This window comes from Armigeres subalbatus, chromosome 2 (genome assembly GCF_024139115.2).
Source record: "Armigeres subalbatus isolate Guangzhou_Male chromosome 2, GZ_Asu_2, whole genome shotgun sequence".
Classification (NCBI taxonomy): Eukaryota; Metazoa; Arthropoda; class Insecta; order Diptera; family Culicidae; genus Armigeres; species Armigeres subalbatus.
The window spans coordinates 320,478,372-320,498,837 of NC_085140.1; positions in this window are offsets into that span (position 1 = coordinate 320,478,372).

Below are 20,466 nucleotides of genomic sequence, written 5' to 3' on the forward strand. Positions count from 1 at the left end.
ATTTCCTTTTCAGCACAGCTGACCGAATGACCACCACGAACTGCAGACCGTCAAAAGGCTCTGCTCCCGGTTTTATAGGTTCGACTCACAGGAACAGGTGTGCTTCGTGGAGGGTTAGAAATTTATGAAACGCAATCACCTTTTGAACCCACTTCTGATGTTGTTCTTTTTTAGTCATTCCGCGCGCGAAGAAACATTGCTTCGATTATGATACCGGGGAACTTATTTGGGGCATGTGTTCGATTTAATCTATATATGGGATATTATTATGAAGGCAATTACTTTTTTATTTACGAACTCCACAAATGAAAGATTTGTAGAAAATTTTGCTTTCACAAGTTTGATTCATACGCAATGTGTGCAAGTCCATACTAGTTTTGCTGTACGAAAAATCATGATTTAGGATTTCTACATTGGACATGGTACAGCATTTTCGAAACAAGCTTGTGTACTGTATGTAGTTAATAAAATTATTATTCATTAAGTACTCACAAAAATACAGCTTGGTCGTTCCAATGGGTATTTTTAAAAAAGACTCGATTAGAAGAAATAGAATGTCACTTTGTAATGCTATTCTCACCATCAATTTCCGGTTTGTGGAAATGGCTGGAACTATTTTTCGAAACGAAGAGGATATCAGTTAGTTTCAAATTAATTCAAACGTTGAAAAAAGCATGCATCTACTTTGAACTTGTGGAACAAAATTGATAAATGTCCAAACAGTACAGTACGAAATGTTGAAACTAGGTTTTTGGGAGAACTGTACTACGACACAGTGGAGTGGCCTGTGCTGCACATAAAAGTTTTCTCCATTCAGCTCGGTCCATGGCTGCACGTCGCCAACCACGCAGTCTGCGGGTGTCCGCAAATCGTCCTCCACCTGATCGATCCACCTTGCTCGCTGTGCACCTCGCCTTCTTGTGCTGGTCAGATCATTGTCGAAAACCATTTTCACCGGATTAATGTCCGACATTCTGGTTACGTGCCCGGCCCACAACAGTCGTCCGATTTTCGCGGTGTGAACGATAGATGGTTCTCCCAAACAGATTAACATACAGTATGATATACAACACTATGAATCTCCAGGCCTTCTATCAAAAGTTCGTTTTTGAAGTGGTCCTATAGCCTTTATCTGCACTTAGTATACGAGAAAGGAAAAAATGAGACACACACACACAGTTTGAAATTTTAACATCAAGGAAGGAGCGCCCAACATAACTCTGGTCCCCACAAGTTCCAATCTCACGCTTCCACGGGTCATCCGATGACAAAAGACCGCCAGCTAAGGCTTGTGTACTTAGCTTGTAGTGCAGCCTGGGCACTGTTGTTCTTCTAACATCAGCTAGAATGAAAAGGTACGCTTCGAGTGTCTGTTCACCAGGAGGTGCGGCTCAAACTGCGTCTGGCTGGTACCCAGCGGCTGATTAACGAAATGCTGTATCGCGTCAGCTATACTTAAGGTGGCAGCCCCACCAGCGTGATGTAGCCTCTCAAATACCACGAAAAATGGAGATAAAAGAAAAAGAGAACGTTATTTTTGGCAATCGACCCGGCAACGAATTAAGGACTATGATTGGAAACTCGGTAACTGCACACTTAAATTATTTTGTAGACCTCGGCAAAATTTTTGCCGATATTCCAACAGCCGAGATCCTGGTAATATTTTTTACTGAAATTCGGTAATTTCTTTACCAAAATTTCGTCAATATTTTGTCGAAATTCGATAAAGTTGATTTTTTGCCGAGATCTCGGTAACGATTACCGATAAAGTAAAGTTTACCAAAATCTCGGCAATCGGTAAACTTAGAATTTTAAGTGGGGGGAATGTCAGGACCCTAAATTAACCTGGACGAGTAAGCCTTCTGGCTCGCGAACTGCAGAAGGTTGGAGTGAACGTGGTCGCTATTCAAGAAGTCCGATGGCCCAGATCCAGGGAACGTGAATTCCGAGCCACGACCAACACTGCATTCAAATATATCATCTATCACATCGGCGGTGAAAAAGCAGGGCATGGAGTTGGTTTCGTAGTGATGGGCAAACAGATAAAGCGAGTGATGCGGTGGAAACCTATTTTTTTTTTCTTCCTAAACAATGGAGGGGGAATCTGCTCAACAGACATCCTGGGTTGACCAGAAAGTGCGGGGTTAGGGATCACCGAGGGAGGCAGGACTACATCCCCGACCCGCTAAACCGTTTCCATTGCCGCCAAGCCCATAGTCCCTTCGGTACAACCAGAAAGTAATGCTTCAAAGGGGGGCCAGTGCACAACGCACCCTCGAGGTTAGCTGCGTGTCCTTGCAGCACCGAACTGCGTAACTCGCTTTCTTAGAAGAACACCATGGTATCGTGCCAGCGCGTTGCCGGCCTTCCAGGTGGCCTTACACACGCCCTATGTCCACGGAAGGTGGGAAGGGTCGACTTCGAGCCTGCTTCCCTCTGCACGACTGGTATCAAGAATGATGATGCCGCGTGCACCCCAAATTGACCTTTCTGCGATAGGGCCTATTCGCCAGCACACAGAGGGACTTGCCGACGCGAGGCCTACGCCTGCCCCAGCCTTGACGAGGACCCCTTTCCGTCCTCGGGCTCGGATGACCGACGCCGCGAAAGCGACGATACCATGTTGTTCTTCGCGCGGCCACTTGTTCGATAAAAGGATCGAGTTCGACCACAGAGCATGACCACCGGTATGACCCATGAAGCCGACTCCGATCCCTTGGACCACCTCTTATTTGCGCCTGAACTAGCCATCCTTGAGTCCACGCGCCACCTTCTGTGTAGCTCCGAGACGATTTGGGCGATAGCCGATAAAACGGCGTTCCAGCCAACTTCATCTTTACACATCCTCCGAACTAGGTTGTCCGGGGTAGTGTCCAGACCACAAGTGGCAAGCATGTGGTCACGCATTGCGCGAAAACGTGAGCACACGAACAACACGTGTTCCGCCGTTTCCTCTAAACCTGCGCACACCAAACACTCAAGCGAGGCCGAGCAAGCCAGCTGCGTTACCTGCACTGTGATTTTGCAGCACGCTTAAACGCCGGGCACTTCGAACCCCCCATGGGGTGCTTGCTGTTCACAGCTTTGCTGGAACAAATCAAACAATTGGGAGGGTTCGTGCAGCATTGTGCCTTATGTCCCTCCAATCCGCAGCGTCGGCAGAGATTGCTTATGTCAGGGCCTTTGCAGTCCCATTGCTTGTGCCCCGGTTCCAGGCACTTGAAGCAAACTTCGGGTTGCTCGTATATGCGCACAGGGCATACCGACCATCCCACCTTGACGCTCCCTAACTTGACTACCTTGGAGGCGTCCGCTGCAGATATCCGAACCAATGCTACCTGCGTCCCTGCCGGACCTTTCCGTAGCCGAACGGCTGGCCTGGAGCGATTGGCGCCTACCCTAGACTTCTTGCTACCCTCATTCGCCTGGGCCTTCTTTTCGGCCCTTGACGTCTTCGGTTTCCTCTTGTTCTTGACCAGGGTCCAGGAGGCGTCATCCCCCTCTATTTCCTTGGTCTGGTGCGGCTGAGAACTTTCAGCCTGCCGTAACCCCTTACCACCGTCTATCCTGAGTGGACGGACCTTTCCAGGTCCTTCCTCCCCGGTTTTGGAGGTACCTGACCGGGGTTCAGCTTCCCAGCCCCACTACCCTTGTTCGGGGTAGTAACCCTCCGCGTTTTGGGGCGGCCCCAGGAGCTCATCCTGGAGACTGTCTCCCCCGTTTTGTGTCTGCTCCGTTGGAGCAGTCACCCCCGACGTACCCGCAAATACTTGAGCCTCAGTCTGGGTAGACTTTGGCACCACCGTCTTCGCTGGCACGCCTTCGGTCGATTCGACCTTGCCCGAGTCCGCGAATCCTTGGGCCTCAGTCTGGGTAGACCTCTACTCCACCGATTTCACGGGTTTACACTTGGCCGTCCCGACCGCCCTCTCCAGCTTGGCGTCCAGCATCGACTTTCGAAGTTTCTGCTCCTCTTGAGGTCCTTGCTGATATTATGCTTCGATGACGCAAAGTCGATGATGGCGTCCAGCTGTTCCGTCGCCACCTCGAAGGCCGAAAGCCCATCGCGTTTGTGGTTCATCGCCTCCACAAGCCATGGGCCGTCAATAACCCCTACTGGCATTTTCTAGCCGAGAGGAAGGTTGAGTGACCCACGCTGGCGCTGCGCACTGAGCTGCCGACTATTGCTTCTGGCCTCCTAGGCGGAGACCTGAACAACCCACCTCTTGCGAAGGGGTTGTCGCCTACACTACTACCACTAATTGAAGAATTGATTTGGTTTTCCATTTTGGTCCCACGAGTTGCTCGGGAAAAGAGGTACACCACGCCAGAGCCCAGTATGACGCGGTAAGGGACAATTACTGTGGAGGGTGCCCAGGTACCCCACAGGCTCCGTTAAAGGCCTAGCTTATTATTTCACCCCCCTGGCCATGCATCCCCTCGGCACGGGTCGCCTATTAGCGAACGAATCTGTGTGTTGAGGATACGGGGCAAATTCTTCATTTATAGCCTAATCAACGTTTACGCACCGACAAACGATAAATTCGACGACGTGGAGGACACGTTTTATGAATGTCTTGATATAGCCTATGGAGAGTGCCCAAAGCATTACGTGAAAATTGTAATCGGAGACGCTAACGCTCAGGTCGGTGGAGAACACTTTTTCCGTCCCATAATTGGTAGGTAGAGCAAGCGGGCTTGGTAGTCATATGGCTACTGCTTCTGCCTCATACGCAGGAGGTCGTGAGTTCAATCCCAGGTCCGTTCCATTCTCCTACTTTGTATCTTTCTCTATATTTCTCATGTTCTAGCAATCGCTAGAACTGGAACTTCCATACCGTTTCCATCTCAATTCCTATACCTTCAACTTGAATATTCCAACTGTAATCTGCTAGAATTGGAAATGAACTATAAAAGCGCGTTTCCAAACATCCAATTAGAAATTTCATCAGTTGCTTTCTCCTATCTATCACATTGGCAGCTCGTTAACCAAGACGGACCTCTGCCTCTCGAACCTAACACAAAAATCCCAACAAATTCCGCATGAACTCGTGGCAAGTGCAGAGGTATATTCGGCTTGCAGTGGGCGAGTGATTGCATCATCAATTTCGTCCCCTTCCCTACATTGACTTGCATTCTGATGTGGCAGGCGCCAGTATGACCTAACAAACGAGATCACCAGTACTTGTACATTGAAGATGTGAGCTAGTCCCAAGCAAACATCTGTTGGTTCCCTGTGCAAGAACAGCTGATCTGGTCATAATGGAGTAGCAACTACGAGCAGTCAATCAAGCTCAAGCTCAAGCTCAAGCCCATAATTGGTAGGGAGAGCTTTCACTCCGCTACTAATGATAACGGCCTACGGCTAGTAAATTTCGCTGCTGCCAGAGGGATGGCCCTAGTAGTTGAGGCCAAAACGGAGTGGAGGTCCCTACTAGAGGCCAGTAAGAGTGCGGAGAAAGAGCTCCGCAAACTCGTCAAGGAGCGGAAGCAGGCGGATAAGGATAAAGAGGAGGCGGAATTGAAAATTCGTCTCTTGTCCGAGGGCAAACGACTGGCGGAGAGCCAGGTCGAGGAACTCCGCAAAAGGATGGCTGTAACGGGAGCGACCCCGAAGCTGAGTAAGGTTACGCAGGAGGCGAACCTGAAAACAGCTGTCGAGAATTCCGCAGCCCCGAAGTCAGCGAAAAGGAAGAAGGTCGAGCAGAAGGATGGCCATCCAAAGCCGTTGAACCCAGTGCCTCCACCAGTGAGGACCACTGAAGCTCGCCGGGAGGAAGACCTACCCTGGAGGGAAGTCGTGAACCCCAAGAAGGCGAGACGATAACGACAGCAGACCGCAGAGAAAGCGGCAGGCGGAGCGATACGCGCCACTGATAAGAAGGGTAGAGCCCAGAAGACGACGGGTGAACCTTCCAATGTCAGTGGTAAGCGTAAAGATAGAGGTGAGGCGATTATCGTCAGTACTGACGACAAGAGCTACGCCGAAGTCTTGAAGGCCATGAGAGTTAATGACAAACTCGCTGGCCTAGGAGAGGATGTCAACTGCATCCGAAGGACGCGGAGAGGCGAGATGATTCTCGTCTTGAAGCGGGATGCTGCTCAGAAGAGTTCTGAGTACAAAAAGTTGACAGAGGAAGTCCTGGGCGATGGGGTTCAAGTAAGAGCCCTATGTCCAGTTTCGAACATCCAGTGCAAGGGCCTGGATGAAGTAACCGAGCTCGAGACCTGGTCGACGCACTGAGAGATCAGTGCAATGTCGAGATCCAGGAATCTACGGTTCAGTTACGCAAAAGCTTCGCGGGAATGCAGGTTGCCTCATTCCAAGTACCTCAGGCTGAGGCCAAAAGGTAATGGATAAGGCTAAACTGAAAGTGGGTTGGTCGGTATGTCCGCTAAGTATAAGCCAACCACTTCAGACCTGTTTCAGGTGTCTTGGCAACGGTCATAAGTCTTATGACTGTAAAGGACCTGATCGCAGTAAGCTATGCCGTAGGTGTGGAGCTGAAGGCCACCAAGCTCGCACCTGTAAGGCTGCACCAAGGTGTCTGATCTGTCCCCAGGTACAGACAACAGACACCTCACCGGTGTCCAGGCTTGTCCGGCCTCTAGAAGGACCCAGACACGCAGGTAACACAGCTTAACGAACCACTGCGAGGCGGCTCAATTGCTGCTACAACAGTCGGTTACTGAGTGTAAAGCTGATGTAGCCTTGCTGTCCGATCCTTACCGCATCCCTGCCGGTAACGGTAGTTGGATTGCGGATAAGTCCCCAGATGGTGGCCATCTGGACTTGCAGGCGATATCCCATCCAGGAGATAATATCATCACCTGACGATGAGGGTTTCGTTATAGCAAAGGTAAACGGTGTTTACTTTTGTAGCTGCTACTGTCCTCCCAGGTGGAGTATAGTGCAGTTTACTAGGGTAGTAGATATTCTTGCAGCAAGACTAACTGGCTTAAAACCGTTAGTTGTAGCAGGCGACTTCAATGCGTGGGCAGTGGACTGGGGATCCCGGTCCACAAACGCCAGAGGTCATACCCTGCTAGAGTCGCTAGCGGTACTAAACGTAGTCCTGCTGAATGAAGGCCAAGTGCCAACGTTCAGGGGACCGAGCGGTGATTCATGCATCGATGTGACCTTCTGCAGCGCGGGATGGACGGTGGAGCCAGAATGGGAGGTTCATGAGGGGCATACCTCCAGCGATCATCAGGAAATTCGTTTTATGATCCGGTATACCCCCGTAGCAACCACAAGGCGGATCGGCAAAGCCGATCTAGGATGACGCACCTCGCAATTCAACCCAGAACTCATGGAAGAATCACTACGATGGGAGACGCGAACAACGGGATTAAGTGGCGACGAGTTAATCGATGTACTAACCCGTGCATGCGATGTGACGATGCCTAGGAGGACCAAACCCCCCGGAAATCGGCAACCTGCGTACTGGTGGACTGACACAATTGCAGACCTTCGTAGAACCTGCCTTAGAGCAAAGAGAAGGCTGCGACGTGCCAGAACAGACGCTGAAAAGGTCGAGAGACGCAGGGTTTTCCAGACAGCGAGCAGAGCTCTGAACTACGAGATCAAATGTAGTAAGAGAGCCTGCTTCGAGCGGCTGTGCAGGATGGCAAACGACAATCCATGGGGAGATGCATACAGGATGGTGATGGCTAGGACCAATACCACGCCACCTGAGAAATCTCCGGGGATGTTGGCCAAAATAGTAGACGGGTTGTTTCCGAGGCATGAATCATCGAACTGGCCCGCTACTCCGTACCGAGTCAGTTGACGTGGTACCGTTAGTGACTAACGAAGAGCTTATCGTAGCAGCAAGAAAACTTAAGCTCAATAAGGCGCCAGGCCGGATGGTATTCCAAACCTGGCCCTTAAACACGCCATTCTTGCCAATCCAGATATGTTCAGGAGCTGCCTCCAGAGATGCATGGACGAAGGAAACTTCCCAGATCGATGGAAACGGCAGAAATTGGTGCTATTACCGAAGCCTGGCAAACAGCCGGGGGATCCTTCGGCATACAGACCAATTTGCCTACTCGACACAGCTGGAAAGCTGCTAGAGAGGGTCATTCTGAATAGATTGTCGGCCTATACATAGTGTGCTGGTGGCTTATCTAGCAACCAGTATGGCTTCCGTAAGGGCCGTTCTACCATTGAAGCAATTCAAGCGGTAACGGATACGGCCAAGATAGCGAGAGGTCTAAACAGAAGAGGTATTAGGTACTGCGCGTTGATTACACTCGATGTAAAAAACGCGTTCAACAATGCTAGCTGGGCAGCAATTGCTGACTCCCTGCACCGATTGAGAGTTCCGGATTACCTGTGTAGGATACTGAAAAGCTATTTTCAGAACAGGGTGCTGTTATACGACACTGATGCCGGTCAAAAGTCGATCGTAGTGTCCGCGGGTGTTCCACAGGGATCGATCCTCGGACCGGTTCTGTGGAATATTATGTACGATGGAGTATTACGCCTAAGTCTTCCGGCCGGAGTGAAGATAGAAGGCTTCGCGGATGACGTAATGCTAGAAGTAGCAGGTGACACTCTCGACGAAGTCGAACTGAAGGCTTCATACGCGATTGGCAGAGTGGAGGAATGGCTCAACTCGAGGCAGTTGGCCCTTGCACATCACAAGACAGAAGTCGTGGTAGTGCATAACCGTCATGGGCTGCAACAGGCGAGGATAAGAGTAGGGACCTGCACAGTTAACTCCGTGAGGTCTCTCAAGCATCTGGGCGTGATGATCGATGATAAGCTCAATTTTATGAGCCACGTCGATTATGCATGTCAGCGGGCTTCATTGGCGATAAAATCTTTATCACGAATGATGTCCAACTGATCGGCGGTTCATAGTCAAGTGCGTAGGCTGATAGCTGGCGTAGCATTGTCTATCATCCGTTATGGCGTGCCGGCATGTGCCGTAGCACTAAAAGCCGAGTACAATGTAAAGAAATTGATCAGAGTACACCGGCTGATGTGCTTACGTGTCGCGAGCGCATATCGCACCATATCATATGAGGCGGTGTGCGTTATAGCTGGAATGATGCCGATCGACACACTCCTAGAGGAGGATGTGGAGTGCTACAACGAAAGGGACTCGGTGCAAGAGCAAAGAGCATGGGACACCGCAGTCAAAGGTCGTTGGACCCACAGACTGATTCCAGATGTGTCCAACTGGGTTGATAGGAAGCATGGTCAAGTCAACTTCCACCTAACACAGGTGTTGTCTGAACATGGCTGCTTTAAGAAATTCCTACACAGGTTTGGCTTCGCAGATTCTGCGGAGTGTCCTGAATGTGTAGGTGAGGTAGAATCGGCAGAGCATGTGATGTTCCATGTGAATGCCCGCGATTCGAGGTAGAACGCAATACCATGCTGCTTATTAGTGGTATGGATACAACCCCGGACAACCTCGTCGAGAGGATGTGCCGGGAAGAAGATATATGGAATGCGGTGAACACAGCATCTCAACAGATTATGTCGAAACTGCAGCGGTGGTGGCGTCTTGAACAAAACCAACGAGTGCAGTAAGGGCACCTGTGATGCAGTGAACACTTTGCTCACCCCGACAACCAACATGTCGCGGGTGGGCTGCGGGGACCTCAGTATGTAGATATAGAGGTCATTGCGGTTCGCGCGCGGTGGTTGTTGTCGGGGTGCTCGTCTCCAACGTGAGATTATGATACGGACCGTTAGGTTACTATCATAGCTTGCGATCGACGGGTGGTGAGGTAGCCACTCTTGAAGTCGATGTTGTGTGTATTGACGTCAAGTGCGTTAGCATAGGCGTGAGCGTTCTCAATAGTCCCCCCCTGATGTATTGCTTAATTGCGGGCCGGGGGTACGGACTGGCGAAAGGGTTTTGGTTTTAGTGGGTCGGGTAAGAGTTACATGACATACCCATCCCCACACTACCTGAGTACCTCCTCAGGTGTCTGGTTGCAGATTTCCGTTTACCCTTACTCAAGAAAAAAAAAAAAAAAAGAGGGATGGCCATCAGTAGCACCTACTTTGCACGAAAGAGTTGTTGTGAGTAAAATTCGATCACGGTTGTCAACTGTATCGAACGAAAGATCACAGCGAACGATGCGTTACAATATCCAGCGATTGTCGGCGGAAAGAGTATCGGCTGAGTACCGCCAGAAGCTCGACGAACGGATAAGTGCAATCAACGGTAGCGACAACATCAACGATCTGTGGAAGTCGATCCATGGAGTGGTGAGCACAAAAGCGCGAGAAGTGGTAGGCGCTGCACAGAGGCGACCCAGGACGGGTTGGTTCGATGTGGAGTGTCATAGAGTGACAGACGAGAAGAACGTTGTCAGAACCCGAATGTTGGTGTCGGGTATCCGATCGAATCAAGGAATCAAGAGCAGCCGAAAAACGAACCCACCGCAGGAAGAAGAAAGAATATCAAGAACAAGTGATTAGCGAGACGCGAGGAAAAAATGGAGCAGAACGATATGCGGGGGTTTTATGAGTCTGTTAATGGCGTGCGGAGAACGACAGCGCCATCTCCCGTCATGTACAACGACCAACAAAGGAATTTGCTGACAGATAAAACCGAAGTGGCTGCCAGGTGAAAGCAACACTTCGAGACTTTGTTGAATAGTGGGAGTGACGGTGCATCGGTGAACAGAATAAATATTAGCGACGATGGACAAGCTGTGGAGTCGCCTACATTAGATGAGGATAAAAAAGCTGTTAAAGAGCTAAATTAATGATTTCGTGTGTGTTACTTCTAAGTGAAGTTAAACGATTTACAATGATATGGAAATGCTAATATCATCTTCCAAACTTGGACGTACATGTTAAATGTTCATGATAGAATTAGAGGCGAAAGTATAGAATTGATAGCTCCGTTAGGATACGGCAGGCATGAAGAATGTTTTTATAGAAGTCGATTTGAAAGCGAGCGGAGGGCAATATTTGTGATGGCACATATCACACGACCTTCCTTCTGCCAAGCTCCCGTATGAAGGGGAGGGAAGAATATAAGTTTGGAAGATGATATATCTCCACTGGCTCCACTGGCCACAGGAGCTTGGCAGAAGGAAGGTCGTGTCAATTTGGAAGATGATATTAGCATTTCCATATCATTGTTAAAGAGCTGAAAACAGTAAGGCTGCGGGGAAGGACCAGCTCCCGGCTGAACTTCTCAAACATGGCAGTGTGCAGCTTTATGAAGTTGTGCACCACATTTTGTCGAAAATATGGGAATACGAGGAAAGTGTACAAAATTATGTCCCGTATTCTGTTCTACAGATTAAGACCGTTTGAAGGGTCCTTTGTCGGTGAATACCAAGCAGGTTTTCGTGAGGGCCGATCAACGATGGAACAAATGTTTACCCTGAGACAAATCCTAAAAAAATTCCGGGAGTACAACTTGCAGACACATCATCTGTTTATTGAATTCAAGGCGGCGTACGATTCAGTGAACGGAATGAATTATGGCAATTTATGCTTGAACATGGTTTTCTGGCGAAACTGATACGGCTGATACGTATAACGTTGGATGGATCGAAATCAAGTGTACACACTTAATTTTTTTTACCGGGATATCAGCATTTTGTTAAACTTTTACCGAGATTCGCACAGCCGTGCCCCAGCAAGCATGTTTTTTGCCAAGATTTCTGTCAAAATTGCTGGAAATCAGCAAATAATTTGTCGAAAATCAGCTAACAAACATCATTTTTGCCGGAATATCAGTATTTTATTTTGCTGGTGCACGGCTGTGCGGATTTTTGCTGAGCTGCAGAAATTAAAACTAAGTGTGTAGAGTTGCGGTTGAAATATCGACGTCATTTGTTACCTTAGATGGATTGAAGCAGGGTGATGCACTCTCGAATCTACTGCTCAATATAGCGCTCGAGAGAGCGATTAGGAGAGCTGGTGTGCAAAGAAGCGGTACCATTATCACAAGATCGCATATGCTCCTGGGATTTGCGGACTCTATCGATATTATCGGGATTGATCGCCGTGTCGTGGAAAAGACTTTTGTGCCTTTTAAGAGGGAGACAGCGAGGATTGGACTCACGATCAATACCAGCAAAACGAAGTACATGGTCGTTGGCAATCAACGTGGGTTCAGTAGTGGTGATGGTAGCGAAAGAATTTGTGTATCTTGGAGCATTAGTGACGTGCGATAATGATGTTACCCGCGAGGTGAAAAGCCGTATTGTAGCTGCAAATAGGGCTTATTACGGACTTCGTAATCAGCTAAAGTCCCGTAGTCTGCAAATGAAAACAAAACTCGCGCTGTATACTACTCTGATTCTTCCGGTGGCTTTATATGAAACATGGACGTTAAAGGAGGCTGATCGGAGAGCTTTCCGGGTGTTTGAGCGTAAGGTGCTGCAGACAATACTCGGCGGTAAACAGGAGAACAGTATCTGGCGGCGTCGCATGAATCACGAGTTGAACCAGGTGTATAAAGGGCCGAATATTATTAAGCTTATTCAACACGGCAGACTACGGTGGGCTGGTCACGTTGTTCGTATGCCGGAAGAACGTTAAGCGCAGATAATATTTAGTAGAGAACCCGGAAGAGACCGCAGGCTTCGTGGAAGGCCGCGTACACGATGGCTTTTTGCAGTTGAAGAGGACCTGAGGGCGCTAAATGTTCAGGGCGATTCCGTCCACAGTACAACTTCACGTTGAGCGCTGATGTGACGGCTTTAACCAACCGAAACATCAACGGGAAATCAGTGAGTGAACTTGTGAACTTGATCCACTTGCTTCGTTGAACTACGACGTCCCGATCCGTCCCGACGGATCGTATATTTTCGATATTTCTGATAAAATGTGTCTCTTGGTGATAGAAGTTTGCTTTCGAATCGGATTGATCCTGAAGGCCAATTGATCGGACACCGGATTCCAAAGCAGTCCCAGCGTTTTGATGACTTATCTACCGGACGAATCTCTAGTAGTAGCCCAAGTAACCAAAAGTTCCTTTAAGAGTACGTTTTTCGCTTAAGCAGCTCAGTGAAGCTGATTAAGCGAAAAACGTACTCTTAAAGGAACTTTTGGTTACTTGGGAGTACGCTGATCATGCTTTTCACACAGCTCCTTCTCATTGGAAATTTTTGATATCGTTGGTTTGTTCAACTCCCAAAAATGTTGAATCAACTGCTCAAGTTTGTTGTGATCTGAATCACCGATGACTGTGCAGCAGTCTTGTGCCTTGCGGTACGATGAATGTCCTGTCACAGGACCCGAAACTACCCATCCGAGCGTTGTCTCTTGCAGGACAGGTAACCTTTCACTCTTCAAAGTGTGATAAAACAGTTCTGCTCCAATTAAAAGATCGATGCACTGGGGCTTGTGAAAATCTAGATCAGCTAGTAGAACTCAGAGATGTCCTTCACAGTTGGCAAAAAATCTGCTCTTTTACTTTTTACAATTTTAAATAATCATTTATAATACATTTTGTGATTGCAATTAATATAAGAATAATTGAACTTTCGAATTGTCACTTCAATCTGACAAAAAGGTAGGGTTAGGCGGGGCAATATGGGTCACGGGATAAGATGGGTCACTGTCGTTTTTGAGCATCGTATAAATTTCAATGTAGAGTTTATGACTTTTTAGGAGAATAATTCTCGCTTAACTTTTCAAAAGGTCCTAAGTAACATTTTTTTCATGATTTAATCTGAATAATGCAATCATCGTATTTCATGTTAATCTATTGATTGCAATACTCAAATTAAATCATGAAAAAAATGTTACTTTGAAAAGTTAAGCGAGAATTTGGTTCTACTTTATTGTCACTCGATTTGATGATAAAATTTCATTTTGGTAGAGTATGGCAAGGTAAAATATTTTTCAGCATCGTTTCTTATACGTAACACACTTTCTATAAAACGTGTATTCTCGTCGAGCAATCTAGAACTTGAACATTTTTATTCATATAGTAAAAGTATCATAAGTAATGTAGACGATGTTATACTAACTGCGTTGAAATAAATAAATTTGATCGAAAATTAGACATTCTAACATGAACTTGCAAATGGGGCAAGATGGGTCAGCTCAGCACATACTGAAGGGCATAGTTCGTATTCAAAACATATTCAGGGTTGTTACGGATATCCTGAAATATTTTCCGCGCCGACTAAAATCAAATCCGCGCCATTTCCGCGCGACATGAAATGCATTTCGCGCCAAATCCGCGCGATCCAGATCAAAATTCTATGCAAATACACGTTAAATGTCAATTTAACTAATTTGGCCAACCCTGAAAAATACATATTTTTCCAAAATAATCGATCAGTTGATAGCAGCCTTGAAGCGTGAGGGATATATCCCTTGTTAGAACTAATAAAACCCTTGTGAATTGCTTTATTTTTGAAGTTATTCTCAAAATTGGCCAAATTAGGAACATGGCCAAAACCGGTACAGTTCCCCTAACAATTTATTGAACGTCTTCTCAACGAGCTCGGTGATCTAATGGCTACCGCTTCTACCTTATGAGCAGGAGGTCGTGGGTTCAATTCCAGGCTCGTCCCTTTCCTACTTTGTATTTCTATCTTAGTTCTTTCCGTGCTTCACGTTCTACCAAACCGATTCCTACTGTTATAACCTTCCTTCACACAATCCCAAAACCTCCCGTGGCACCTAAGAGAGGTCTCTGCATCTTTCTTAAGTAGGTGTCCAACAAACCATTCTTCCTCTTCCTCAGCATTCGCAAGGACGTGCCCAAGACAGATCTTGACTATTGGAGAGTGCATTGCTTCCATCTAAGAGATATTGATTAGTCCCAAATCAATATCTGTGGTAACGGATGAAAGTGATGCTACTCTCATACAATAGTCTCTTGGCTTGTACCACCTACGAATTTGTGCGAAATGCTCAATGCTAATGCTAATGCTAACAATTTATTGAACGTCTTCTCTTCAAGTTCTTTTTGTCTTTCTCATACAACAAAGTTGTACCGAAAGGCTATCATTTCACTCCAAAATCGAAGTTTTTATAGAAGTCTCGGAGACCCATGATGTTATATACCAATCGACTCAGCTCGTCGAACTGAACAAATGTCTGTCTGTCCGTGTGTATGTGTGTGTGTGTGTGCACACGAAAACCGAAAAACATTAGCCACTTTTTCATATAGTAATTCTTAACCGATTTTCTCGCAACAAGTTGCATTCGACAGGGCATAAAGCCTTGTTGATCGCTATTGAATTTGATAACGATCGACCATTGCGTTTAAAAGTTATTAAGAAAATGGATACGAATTATATAAGCGCCATATAAGGTTGGTGTCTTGGCTAAATGCGAGAAAGGCAGTATCACCACTCGGTGAATTAAGTTGGGTTTTTTTACAATATTACTGATTTCAAATATGATTTTAAACTGCAATATATGTTTGTATCAAAATGCTAATAGGACTAATAAAACCGCAGTAAGTACTACAACCCCAACAAACATTGGAAGCTAATAGAGCGCTTATTCAATCAAAAATAGTCTTCTTCAACTGAAAATTTAGCTTATTCAGCCTAAATTGTTTGTTGGGACCCTTCTAAATGGCCTTATTCACCACTAGGTGTACTGAATCTAAGGGAACAAGAACTAAACAGTCAACAATATTTGCATAAGCACCGTTTTTGCCGTACAACTAAGGACTGTTCAGTTTATAAAGAGGACACGTTGTATTGTCGATGTTTTTTAAGCCATCAATCTTTTTAGAAATTTGTTTTGTTCCGTTGAATATATTATCTGACCTTCTAAACATGAAATCCAATTATCAACGAAACTCGGAAATTTGAGATATTTGTAACAATATCAATTTGTTGGATTTTCAGCAGCTAAAACCATTTATATTCCGTTTTCGGGCTGCCACAGGCTCTAATGTTTCTGGATATCGACAAATCAATGACAGTGTGTTTTTCTGATCTTCTTGATGATTTTGTTGACATCCCGATTTTTTGTTTTTTTTATTATAACTGCTTATAAAAAAATGTGTTGAGAAACTTATGTTTACGCGAAATTCGAGAAGCTTTGACAATAGGCGTCATTTTGTTGGATTTCAACTGTTACCTCTTTAAAAACCTCTAAAAATTACAGTTGATTGACAGTGTATTATAATATACGATAAAGCAAATTCTATCAAAATTAACCAATCTGTCTGTTTTATATCGTCATGTAAAAGTGTCCTCTCAATAAACTGAACAGTCCTTAAGTTGTACCGAAAGGCTATCATTTCACTCCGAAAACGAACTTTTTATAGAAGCCTCTGAAACCCATAGTATTATATATTAATCGACTCAGCTCGACGAGCTGAGCACATGTCTGTCTGTCCGTGTGTATGTATGTGTGTATGTGTGTTTTTTTTTTCTTCCTAAACAATGGAGGGGGAATCTGCTCAACAGACATCCTGGGTTGACCAGGAAGTGCTGGGTTAGGGGCCACCTCCAATGAGGGAGGCAGGACTGCATCCCCGACCAGCTAAACCGTTTCCATTGCCGCCAAGCCCATCGTCCCTTCGGTACAACCAGAAAGTAATGCTTCAAAGGGGGGCCAGTGCATAACGCACCCTCGAGGTTAGCTGCGTGTCCTTGCAGCATCGAACATCGTGACTCGCTTTTTTAGAAGAACACCATGGTATCGTGCCAGCGCGTTGCCGGCTTTCCAGGTGGCCTTACCACGCCCTATGTCCTCGGAAGGTGGGAAGGGTCGACTTCGCGCCTGCTTCCCTCTGCACGACTGGTATCAAGAATGATGATGCCGCGTGCACCCCAAATTGACCTTTCTGCGATAGGGCCTATTCGCCAGCACACAGAGGGACTTGCCGACGCGGTGCCTACGCCTGCCCCAGCCTTGACGAGGACCCTTTCCGTCCTCGGGCTCGGAACCCGCCCGGTTGACCGACGCCGCGAAAGCGACGATACCATGTTGTTCTTCGCGCGGCCACTTGTTCGATAAAAGGATCGAGTACGACCACAGGGCACCGGTATGACCCATGAAGCCGACTCGGAACACTTGGACCACCTCTTATTTGCGCCTGAACTAGCCATCCTTGAGTCAACGCGCCACCTTCTGTGTAGCTCCGAGACAATTTGGACGATAGCCGATAAAACGGCGTTCCAGCCAACTTCATCTTTACACATCCTCCGAACTAGGTTGTTCGGGGTAGTGTCCAGACCACATGTGGCAAGCATGTGGTCACGCATTGTGCGAAAACGCGGGCACACGAACAACACGTGTTCCGCCGTTTCCTCTAAACCAACGCACACCGGACACTCTGGCGAGGCCGAGTGTCCGAACCGGTGTAGGTACTGTCTGAAGCAACCATGGCCTGTAAGGACCTGGGTCAGGTGGAAAGTGATTTCCCCATGGCGCCTCTTGACCCACGTACCTATCTCCGGTATCAACCTATGTGTCCATCTACCCTTAGTGGAACTGTCCCACGCACGCTGCCATTTTGACCATTGAGGCCAACCTGACAGTCCTGCGGATGCCTCTCGTGCCGCGCATTTCAAAGCACTCTATGTCTTCACCGATAACGATGTCAATAGGCATCATACCGGTGATGACGCAGAGTGCATCGTGCGACACGGTACGGTACGCGCTCGCAACTCTTAGGCACATGAGCCTATACGTACTTTCTAACTTCGTTCTGTAGCAGTTAATACGCAGGGCCGTGCCCCAAGCTGGCCCCCATACCTCAGTATGGACAGAGCAACGCTAGCCAGAAGCTTGCGCTTGCTGGCATAAACCGCAGAGCTATTGGACATCATCCGGGACAATGCCACTATAGCTGTGGAGGCACGCTTGCAGGCGTAATTGACGTGGCTACCAAAGGTGAGCTTATCGTCGATTATTACCCCAAGAGTTCGATTGAGCGTTCAGAGGTGATCGTGCAGTTGCCTGCCCTTATCACCGCTTGCTGCTCCGACTTTCGGTTGTTAACAACAACCACCTCAGTCTTGTGGTGAGCCAGTTCTAACTTCCTGGAACTCATCCACTCCTCCACAATTGCGATCGAGTGGGCTGCAGTCAACTCCACCTCTTCGATCGATTCGCCGTAGACCTCCAGCGTAATATCGTCAGCGAAGCCAACGATTACCACGCCCACCGGGAACTTCAACCTCAAGACACCGTCGTACATGACGTTCCATAACACCGGACCCAGTATGGAACCTTGCGGAACCCCTGAGGTTATGTCAACACACTTCTTACCCGCCTCCGTGTCGTATACCAGTACTCGATTCTGGAAGTAGCTTCCGAGAATCTTGTACAGGTACTCGGGAATTCCAAGACGCAGGAGCGCATCTGCAATAGCTGCCCAACTGGCACTATTGAAAGCATTCCTCACGTCGAGAGTCACTACTGCACAATAGCGAACTCCCCTCCTCTTACGCTGGATAGCTATCTCCGCGGATTTGGTAACCGACAAGATAGCGTCTACGGTCGACTTACCCTTTCGGAAGCCAAACTGGTTACTCGATAGACCATCCGCACCCTCCGTGCGTATCAACAACCTGTTGAGGATGATCTTCTCGAGCACCTTCCCCGATGTGTGTATGTGTGTGTGTATGTGTATGTGTATGTGTGTGCACAAAAGCTATAAAAAACATTAGACAACTTTTCGTATAGTAATCCTTAACCGATTTTCTCGCAACAAGTTTCATTCGACAGGGGGCAAAGCTTTGTTGATCACTATTGAATTTTATAACGATCGCATATTGCGTTTCAAAGCTATGAAGAAAATGGTACACCTGACCATATAAACCCCATATAAGGTTGGTGTCTTAACTAAATGCGAGAAAGGCATCACCCACGCTAGGTGGATTAATCAGGGTTTTTTTGATTAGATGATGGCTTTGGCATGCTTTGTTCCGTTATTGTCAGGTTTTTGTTGTTGATAGAACTTTATAAAATTCGGCACAAGGTACGTTGATATACAAATGAGTGTTAAGGACAGATTTGATCATACACCCAAAAAATTCTGCACGTTGTTTCCACCTGAAAAAGTACGTAGATTTTTTCCACCTGAAATTCACGTAACTTTTACCTGATCTTTCGATAGAATTTTCATTCTACGTGAAAATCAGGTAAGTTCTACTTGAGTTTTGTATAGAATTCACCGGACACGTAAGTTTCACCTGAATTTTCTGAAGCATTAGCAGTAACGTGTGCACGTAAAATGTACCTGAAAATACAGGTGGAAACAACGTTTAGATTATTTGGAATGTAATTGATTAAAGATACACGTGGCAAATATTAAAAAATCTGCCAAAACCGCAATTTCTTTTGAAGTACAGTATACCCCCGCTGATCCGACAAATGTATGGCCGGACTACCGGGGTTTCTCTCGTTAATCCGACTGTCAAATCCATACAAATGAATCAAAACAAAATCACAGCACAAATTTGAAAACTGACAGCATAATGTGTTTAAATGGGTGTTGATACTTTTTAATCCGGAAAATTCCGAATTAGCGAGATCCGGACTAACGAGTCGTCGGATTAGCGAGGTCCGGATAAGCGGGGGGATACTGTAATTAATTATGCAGCTTTGTTGTAGTTATTGATCACAAGGCAAACTTGCGTAGATATTAAGGAATTGGACAATGAAGCTCCGTGCTTTAAATAAAACTTCTGTAATACAAATATTCGAATTCATATCTGTGGAGAATGAGATGAGTACAAGCACAAATAAAAAAAATGCCCGGAAGTATTTATTGTCATTTAATAATTCTTAGCAGTTTTATAATTTGCAAAAATGTTATGCTCTGTTTTGGTATGTTTTTAGTAAACGTGTAGAGGGCTAACTTTAATTCAGTGACGTACGAATTAGCCTACCGCACGAACAATTTTCGGGAAGATTCGTAACAAAACGAAACAACGAAGATAGTCAGTTTGCTGAGTATTGTTGAGACGGACGGTCGAGTCTGGCACGCTCGCCCGGGTCACGACAATGACGCAGCCGGTAGACGCGAAAATTTTGTTTTTAGTTAAATTTTCAGTTTTAACTTATTGCTCCCTAGTGTCAAGTGTCTGTGCTGTGTTTCTTTTTTCATGGAATGGCGAAAAAGTAGATAAGTGAATAAAAAAACGATTCTTTAGTAAATTACCGAAAGATAGTGTCTTTCTTTATGCGGATGTAGATAAATAGAAAGAATGCTCCCTGACGGAAGGGCAGTGGAGCTGCGGAAGAAGTAGAAATGACATAAAAAACGAAGGCAACTTGTAAAGACAAAAAAATAAGCAGCTCACCGACGGAAGGGCGGCAGAGAAAAAAAAGTTTCCGGTAGACTCTCTGACGGAAGGGCAGAAGAGTAGGCCGGGAAGGAAATTGAAATGTTGATTTGACGGAAAATACAAATGGCGAAAAATGAAAAAAAAGCGAAAGTTTAGCTCATTATTTCAACATCAACATGAGATGTTTCCAGTAATAATGGCACAGATATATTCCAAGATTGAAATGTTTCAAAATGGAAGCGCATTTTG